Below are 9028 nucleotides of genomic sequence, written 5' to 3' on the forward strand. Positions count from 1 at the left end.
AAACCAATCTGGGCTGCTGATGAGTGGAAAGACATTGCCACTCAGGTAGATAAGCTACTTGTGAAAGTCCATCATGTGGATGCCCATGTTCCCAAGAGTCGGGCTAATGAGGAACACTGATACAACTAGCAGGTAGATCAGGCTGCACAGATAGAGGTGTCAAAGATAGACTTAGATTGGTAACACAAGGGAGAATTGTCCCTGGCTTGATGGGCCCATGATGACTCAGGTCATCAGAGCAGAGCCACCACCTATAAGTTGGTGTCCCGGGGTGATGTTACAATGCTTTGTATCCCCAATCGTGTGTGCTGTTCATGCCTGGAAAGTTTGTTTTGTCTAGTTAGCCAGCACCCCTCCCCCATCGGCTGACTGCTGCCCAGCGCCTGCTTGCTTGCTGCCTTGGCGCTTTGGCAATCTGCTTCTGCCCTGCTTGGCTGGCCGCTTCTGCCGCTGCTTGCTTAGCTGCTGCTTCACTTTCTTTTTTCCCTTATTAGTTAGTTTAGCTAGGAATACCACCCAAACCTGATCCAGACTTCACCTGGAAACATCAAAGAACCCCTGGAGTCTGCCTGTTCATGACAAGCATTATGCGTTTCTGCCCTCCCCGGCATTGGACACTCATCTTCCCAGACTGGTGAAAGTTCCGTTTGCCATCTGTGGCTGTTTTTCCTTGTGTTGGGGAATGTTTTTTCTTTGTGTGTTTGCTAAATAAACAATTTTTTTCCACTTTTCCTCTGAGGAAATTCTTCCCAAACCTGGTGGTGGGACAGGGAGGAGTTGTAGGATTTTGTTCTCTGGGGGGCTCCTTTTTGGAGATTTTCCCCCTAATTTGTCCTAAACCAGGACAGTTGGTATGAGACTGAGGGGTGGATCTAACCATGGACAGTATTTCCCAGGTTATTCATGACTGTAAAGTGTGTGCTGCCATCAAACAAGCCAAGCAGGTAAAGCCCCTCTGGTATGGCGGGCAGTAGTCCAAATATAAGTATGGAGAGGCCTGGCAGATTGACTGCTTCACACTGCCTCAAACCTGTCAAGGCAAGCACTACATGTTGACCATAGTAAAAGCCACCACCGGATAGTTAGAGACCTATCCCCTGCCTCACACCACTGCCTGGAACACCATCCTGGGCCTAAAAAAACCAAATCCTTTAAAGACATAGTACCCTCCAACAAATCAAGTCAGACAACAGAACTCATTTCAAGAATAGCTTTATAAGCACCTAGGCTAAAAAACATGGCATTAAGCGAATGTACCATATCCCCTACCATGCACCAGCTGCAGGCAAAGTGGAAAGATACAATGGACTGTTAAAAAACACCTTAAAAGCATTGAGTAGAAAATCTTTCAAAAATTGGGAGCAGCATCTAGCAAAGGCCACCTAGCTAGTTAACACCCAAGGTTCCACCAACCGAGCAGGCCCTGCCCAATCTAAGTCCTTGCATACAATAAACAAAGATAAAATCCCAGTAGTGCATGTCAGAAGTTTAAGGAAAACAGTTTAAATCCATTCTGTCTCGAATATAGACAAACCCTTTCCTGGGATTATCTTTGCTCAGGGACCAGGTTGCACATGATAAATAATGCAGAAAAATAGAACAACACAATGTGTACCTCAAAAAAATCTAATTGTTGAGTAGAAATCATATGTAAATATTAGTATTAGATGTCACTGTCATTGTCTGTATATAGCTGTATCCTGTATATATATATATGTATGTATGATGTATGTGCTTATATAATTAAAATATATGTTAGATATAGTAGTAAGCTGACGATATAGGGATAAGGGGTGGAATGCCTTGGAGTGACTTTATGATGCATGTATCCCCAAATTGTCTGTTAGTGTTGAATATTAAATTCTTCACCTTTAAGACTGCTTCCAGGAGTGAAGCGAAGAAAGAAAGAGGTGCAGAGTTGTTATCAGAGACTGCACTTGCTTCCCCGCATTCTTCACATAGATCATGTTGTCTGCAGTAAATGGCAAGAGAGAGTTTCTTTTTGCTTTTAGTTAGTTTTTCTGGCTAGCTGAGGCAAAGGAGTCCCCTAGACTGCTTTGTTTTATTTTTTTTTCCCCCTTTCTCTTACAATTGTTTGAACCTGCTCTGGACTGAAAACCCAGAAAAGCACTGGAAGCTCACGCCTGTGGCCCACCAGGCCTGGTCTGGGCCGCAGCATTTCCCAGCGCTAGAGGGACTAAGAACAGACTGAGTGAGCCAGGCTGCGACCCACGGAAGGGACTCTTCTGAATTTGTCAACTTCTTTGGAGCAGCGAGAAATTTTGCTGTTTAGTATTGTTCAATTTTGTGCTGGGAAGTGCTTGGTCAGTTAAATAAACAGGGTTTTTTTTCCCACTTCTCTCCGAGGGAATGTTTTTATTTCCCTGAACCAGTTGAGGGCTCCCATTCAGAGGTTTCCTCCCAAATTTGCCCCAAACCAGGACAGAGACCTTCCTGTCAAATCCTTATCCTTCCCAACAAAACAGAAACACAGAGTTAGAGAGACAGAGAGAAATAAAGTTAGAAATAAAAAAGCACAGTCAGAAATAGACTGAAAGATAAAGTGAGAAGCAAAGCAAGAAATACAGTGAAAAAAATTACTAAATCACACCAAAGAAAGACAGGGGCCAAGGGGAAGGAGTGGGGTATCTTGATTAGGGGTGATTTAACTTTATTGAATGAATTTTTTATTTACACTTCAGCAAAAAAATGTGTACAAAGGCAAGTACAGATAAAATTCAATTACAAATACATTTCATGGACACACTGTTAAAGGTGAATTTACATACAGAGCAATACATGGAAATGCAGCAGCAAATGCAAATATAGAACAATACAGGGGAATGCAAGCCAAATATATATTAATGCAATATAACCATTTTTCTATTTCAGAAATATTGATTTACAGTTTGTTTTATTTACACAGGAAACCCAAAACAGAAGTAGCACACAGAAAACATAATGCTTATCCACCACACGACTCTTTCAGCTTACACACAAACTCACCATCGCTCTCATCTCGACTGCTCCATTACACCACAGCCATCAGTGCTCCTTGGGAACATAGCTCCCAGGAGTCTCAAAAATCATCCTGCCTGACGAAAACCCCGGTACTTGGACAGTCCATGCCCAAACTTTGGTGATGAATGTCACCTCGTCAGCTGAGACCAAGGAAAAAAAACCACAGCTGGGGGTAAAAAAAACCAACTTCCCACCTGGGGACTTTTTATTCTAAATCTAAAAATGAGTTGAAAAACCGGGAAGGTAAAAATCATACACACAAGGTTAGAACCAGTCACCACACACACTTGCTCAGGCAGACACAAGCAGTCACAGACGGACAAAAAACTCTCACAGACAGACACAGTCACACACTCTCACTGTCACACACTCTTCAGTTTACACGCTGACTGCAACCCTTACTTGAAACACTACACTGAAGAGGATGCTTCAACACATCTTCTGGCTGCTGCTCTTAAACATTGAATGGCAGATTCCAGGAAAATCTGTAGCATTGGTGACTTCGGAGATAGGAATATGCCTCAGGGATCTGCGAGACAACAGGAGGTAGTCAACAAGTGGTTACCTGACAGCTAGGAGTTATCCCCACACGTTTTCTACCCAAAACCCCATAGAAAAGAGATGAACAGTAAAGTTTTTTAACTGTTCTACCTAACCGTGACCATGTGCTAGGGCAGCTCCGAGCGTAAGTGGCACACTATAGGTACATACAGTATAAGCCAAGAGAGGTACATACAGTAGAGGTACATACAGTATAAGCCAAGGTAGGTACATACAATATAAGTGAGGACTGGAGATAACTCTCTGGAGGATAAAGCCTCAAGCCCAATACTCTTTGAAAAGATAAAACCTACGGAACTACTGAGGGCACATAAGGAGGGTCTAACACACTCTCTATAGAAGGCCAAGAGAATGGCACGTGAAAAGAAGGCACTACCAAAGCTGAGAAGGAAGATGGATGAGAACATCTTGTGTACTTTTTTCTGTCTCAAAAAGTAAAAAGGTAAAGATGCTGGAATAAGCACAATGCAGGAAAGTACACGAGTATAGTACGGCCAATATGGCCTGAAATGATGCTGATAAAGCATCAAGATGTGACAAAGGTAACACAGAAGACAATGGACACAAACAACAGAACAAAGACACAGACTACATAAGACACAAGTTATTAAGCCAGAGTTGGAAGGAACTGGAGCAGCCATCAACTGGAGCATCTCAGAGCCACAGCTGGAATGAAGAACATGCCATAGTCAGAGCTGGAGGTTCAGCAAGCTGGACTGGGAAACACCTGCAAGTGAAACAAGCAGAAGGAATAGAAATCACCTGGGCCCTCAAATATCCTGAGTAGTAAGTGAGCAGGGGGGCCAGGAGCAGGAGCTGTGAGAACCAGGAACAGCTCTTGTGCAGAGGGTTCATCAGCTGGAGCTGTAACAGGCACAGGTGTCCCTGAGGGAGAGCTGAGCTTACCTGCAGCTGCAGCAGGAACATCTTGTGGCTGGATCCAGAATTAGTGCACCCTGGATTCCAAGCCAGGCGCAGGCGTGTATGTCCCTAATCAGGAACTCTGAGCAGCGGGGAGCCCAGCCTCTTCCACTGGGGGTTGAAGCCATGCCAAGTGCCACTCTCTGTGTGGAGGTGTCTCTCAGTCCCATCCCTGAGAGCAGAAATGAGGCAGGAGGTCTCCAGGGGACGTGGTGCAGCAGCATCTCCTCTGTCTCTGCACAAAGGGGGTCAGTCAGCATCCCCATAGTGCACAGCACAGCCCCACATAACCCACAGGAGATGCCTGTCCCCCTCCCAGGCAGGGGCAACCCTTCCCTCACTGCTGCCCCTCGCTTTGGGCACAGACTGCCCAGTGCTGTGCAGAGGAAGGGGAGGGGAGGGAGAAATGACAATGGGAAGGATCAGGACTCAGCCCAACAAATGCACATTTCCACCCAGAAGAGCAGAGGAGGAGGCAGAGATTGCTGCAAACCCTCTGCCCAGTGAGGGCCATTTTGGGAACCAGCCACCAAACAATACTGGGGCTGAGGGCGGGCTGTACCCACCCAGGGCCTGGCCTAGCCCAGCACCTTCACCCGGCCACCCTCGCCCTGCCCCAGAGCAGGACTGGGGAGCCACAGACTGCTCTGCACATCCTGATAAACATCACTGCGTCAGGCAAGTCAGGCACGTCACAAACCCCATCCCAGCCTAAACATGCCACAGGGCATGTTCATCAAATACAGCTGAGCCAAGCCCAACACTAAATATCAAATGAAATGGGCCACCAAGGGCCCAGGACAACCAGAAGCCCTCTGGCAAGGGCAGCAGGACAGGATCGCCCCCAGCCTGTCCATGACCAAAAGCCAAACCAGCAGCAGCATATGCTGGGTGGTTGCTGATGGTGTGGGGAGAAGCCACCCTTGGTCAGCTCTGGTGTAGCACCTTCTCTCAGCTCCCTTCACAGCAATGGCTCCCACAATTGTGGGGCACAGCTGAATCCCAGCCCAGTTCCTGTCCTGATCCTATTCAGAGCTTTCACAAAGTGCTGTTAAATGAAGCATTCTTCCTGGCGCCCCGCCCCTCTCACTATGCTGTTGACAAGAAACATTTTTCTAAATACAGTTTAATAAACCTGTTAAGGGTTACCTGAAGTACACTGCAGAATTTCCTGCCTGAAATTTCTGACCACCATTCACTATTATGAACAATGTGGCTCAATTCTCCTTACAGTTCCAACAACATTTTAACTACAAAAATCATCATATTTTAACCCTAGTTTAGTGTGCGCCAGCTATGAAAGAAATGCAAAATTGTTATCATTAATGGTTAAACTACTTTAGCTTTCATAATTTCAGTGAGCTCTAGTCTAGAACATGCAATCTGGCTGCTCAGTAGCTCTTAATCTTGTTGAATAATGTTACTGGTAGCAGTATATGTTATTACATGCTATTAACATAGCATATTTTTCATGCTTTGTTGTAGGTTGGGGTTTTTTGAATTAAAAGCACAACATCCACAGCAATTCAGTGAGCTTTGGAATCTTTCATATGAACAGACACAGTTTTAGCTAAAATAAACAAAAACAATCAGCAAAATGAACTAGTTAAGGGACAAACAAAACTTTTTTTCATGGTAATGCAGTAACAGCAAGATGACAACAGAAGCAATGAAGACATGCCCAGGCTTTCAAAAACAGTTCTGTGCATCACTAAAGGTAGTGTCCAAGTTTGGGACAAATTTTAGGAAAAAGACCTCCAAAGGGTCCCCTCCCCCCCTTACAATTCCTTCCTTCACCAAGCTCGGAAAGAATTTTCTTCAGGGGAAAGTGGAAAAAACTTTTTATTAACAAAATACAAAAGAAACACTTCCCAGCACAGACCCAGATTGAGATGAACTCGGCAGATCTTCGCCGGGAAGGGCAGCAGAGCTTCTTTGGCAGACTTCCAGAGGTGGTCTCCGAAGTTCAGATCCGTTTCCTCTGGAGCCGGTGCAAATCTTAGGGATGGGGGGGGGAAGGGAGAGGGGCAGTTTAGGCAGCCGGGGGGGGGGGGGGAAAGCAGCTGAAGCAGGGGAGGGAAGGGGGCAGGGGGGCAGCCGAAGCAGCAGCGAGCAGCAGCAAAAGCAGCAGCGAAAGCAGCGGCAAAAAGCCCCAAAAGCCGAAAAACACCCGGCTAGATAAAACAGCCCGGGGGAGGGGCCGGCAGCTCCATGGTGGGGGGTAGGGAGAGGAGCTAGTCAAAACATAACCCATAACATTCCACCCCTTATCCCATATCGTGATCATTGACACACGATTGGGATACACACTTACTAGGCACAAACTTTCTCTGACTTGCTCAAAACCTTCAACACTTACACATCTCCTCCTTCTCACTTGCTCAGGCCTTTGTCACTTACACATTTCCTTCTATGCATAAAATCTGGCATACAATGGTAGTGGCACTCAACAATAATATTTGTGTACAACTTTATCCTATAATCAGATCTCCCTGAGGTACACAGCAGGTTGTTCCATCCTTCTGCATAATCCACCAAGTACATCCTGGTCCTTGAGCAAAGGCAATCCCACGAATGGGTTTGCCTGTACTCGAGGCAGGATGAATCCATACTGTCTTTCCCAGCAACCCTCTAACATGGGCCACTGGGACTTTGTCTCCGTCTACTACATTAAGGCACTCAGACTGGGTGGGACCTGCTCGGTTGGTGGAACCTCGAGTGTTGACTAACCAAGTGGCTTTTGCCAGGTGCTGCTCCCAGTTTTTTAGAGATCCCCCACCCAATGCCTTTAATGTGGTTTTCAACAATCCATTGTACCTCTCCACTTTACCTGCAGCTGGTGCATGGTAAGGGATATGGTACACCCACTCAATACCATGTTCCCTAGCCCAGGTGTTGACAAGCTTATTTTTGAAATGAGTCCCATTGTCTGACTCAATTCTCTCAGGCGTACCATGCCTCCAAAGGACCTGCTTTTCCAGGCCCAGGATGGTGTTGCGAGCAGTGGCATGGGACACAGGGTAGGTCTCCAACCATCCGGTGGTGGCTTCTACCATGGTCAGCACATAACGTTTTCCCTGGCGGCTCTGAGGCAGTGTGATATAATCAATCTGCCAGGCCTCCCCATACTTGTATTTGGACCACCGTCCACCATACCAGAAGGGTTTTACCCGCTTGGCCTCCTTGATGGCAGCGCAAGTGTTACAGTCATGAATGACTTGGGTAATGCTGTCCATGGTAAGATCCATCCCTCGGTCTCGTGCCCACTTATAGGTGGCATCCCTACCCTGATGGCCTGAGGCATCATGGGCCCATCGAGCCAGGAACAACTCTCCCTTAAGTTCCCAATCTAAGTCTATCTTTGAGACCTCTATCTGTGCAGCCTGATCTACCTGCTTGTTGTGCCTGTGTTCTTCATTAGCCCGACTCTTGGGAACATGGGCATCCACATGACGGACTTTCACGGGGAGCTTCTCTACCCGAGTGGCAATGTCTTTCCACTCATCAGCAGCCCAGATTGGTTTTCCTCTACGTTGCCAGTCAGCCTTTTTCCACCTTTCCAGCCAACCCCACAGAGCATTGGCTACCATCCACGAATCAGTGTAAAGGTAGAGCTTTGGCCATTTCTCTCTCTCAGCAATGTCCAAGGCCAGCTGAAAACCTTTGAGTTCAGCAAGTTGACTCGATCCACCTTCTCCTTCGGTAGCTTGTGCAACCTGTCGTGTGGGGCTCCATACGGCAGCTTTCCACTTCCGGTTCATCCCCACAATGCGGCAGGAACCGTCGGTGAAAAGGGCGTAGCGTGTTTCATCTGCTGGCAGCTGGTTGTACGGTGGAGATTCTTCAGCCCGGGTCACTTGCTTCTGCTCCTCCTCATCAGCGAGACCAAAATCTTCACCTTCTGGCCAGTTCGTGATTATCTCCAAAATCCCAGGGCGATTTGGGTTACCAATACGGGCGCGCTGCGTGATGAGGGCAATCCACTTGCTCTATGTGGCATCGGTGGCGTGGTGAGTAGAGGGAACCTTTCCTTTAAACATCCACCCCAGCACTGGCAGTCGAGGTGCCAGGAGAAGCTGTGCTTCTGTGCCAATCACCTCTGAAGCAGCTTGAACTCCTTCATAGGCAGCCAAGATTTCCTTCTCTGTGGGAGTGTAGTTGGCTTCGGACCCTCTGTAGCTTCTGCTCCAGAATCCCAGGGGTCGGCCTCGGGTCTCACCAGGCACCTTCTGCCACAGGCTCCAAGACAAACCATGGCTCCCAGCTGCTGAGTAAAGTATGTTCTTCACATCTGGTCCCCTCCTAACTGGGCCAAGGGCTACTGCATGGGCAATCTCTCGTTTAATCTGAGCAAAGGCTTGCTGGTGTTCAGGGCCCCAGTGGAAATCGTTTTTCTTGCGGGTAATAAGGTAAAGAGGGCTCACAATCTGGCTGTACTCAGGAATGTGCATTCTCCAAAAACCGATGGCACCTAGAAAAGCTTGTGTCTCCTTCTTGTTAGTAGGTGGGGACATAGCTGTAATCT

General features: G+C 47.1%; 1 long non-coding RNA gene across 1 annotated transcript; it reads right to left on the reverse strand.

The window, feature by feature from the left end:
- Positions 1 to 3745: 3745 nt before the first annotated feature.
- Positions 3746 to 5085, reverse strand: LOC306814101. The gene is made up of 3 exons (XR_013777092.1): positions 4489 to 5085; positions 4047 to 4309; positions 3746 to 4004 (listed from the first exon to the last, which is right to left on the reverse strand). It is a non-coding gene; the product is annotated as an uncharacterized lncRNA (long non-coding RNA).
- Positions 5086 to 9028: the final 3943 nt, after the last annotated feature.

The sequence above is a fragment of the Erithacus rubecula genome, assembly GCF_903797595.1.
Source record: "Erithacus rubecula genome assembly, contig: SUPER_W_unloc_4, whole genome shotgun sequence".
NCBI lineage: Eukaryota > Metazoa > Chordata > Aves > Passeriformes > Muscicapidae > Erithacus > Erithacus rubecula.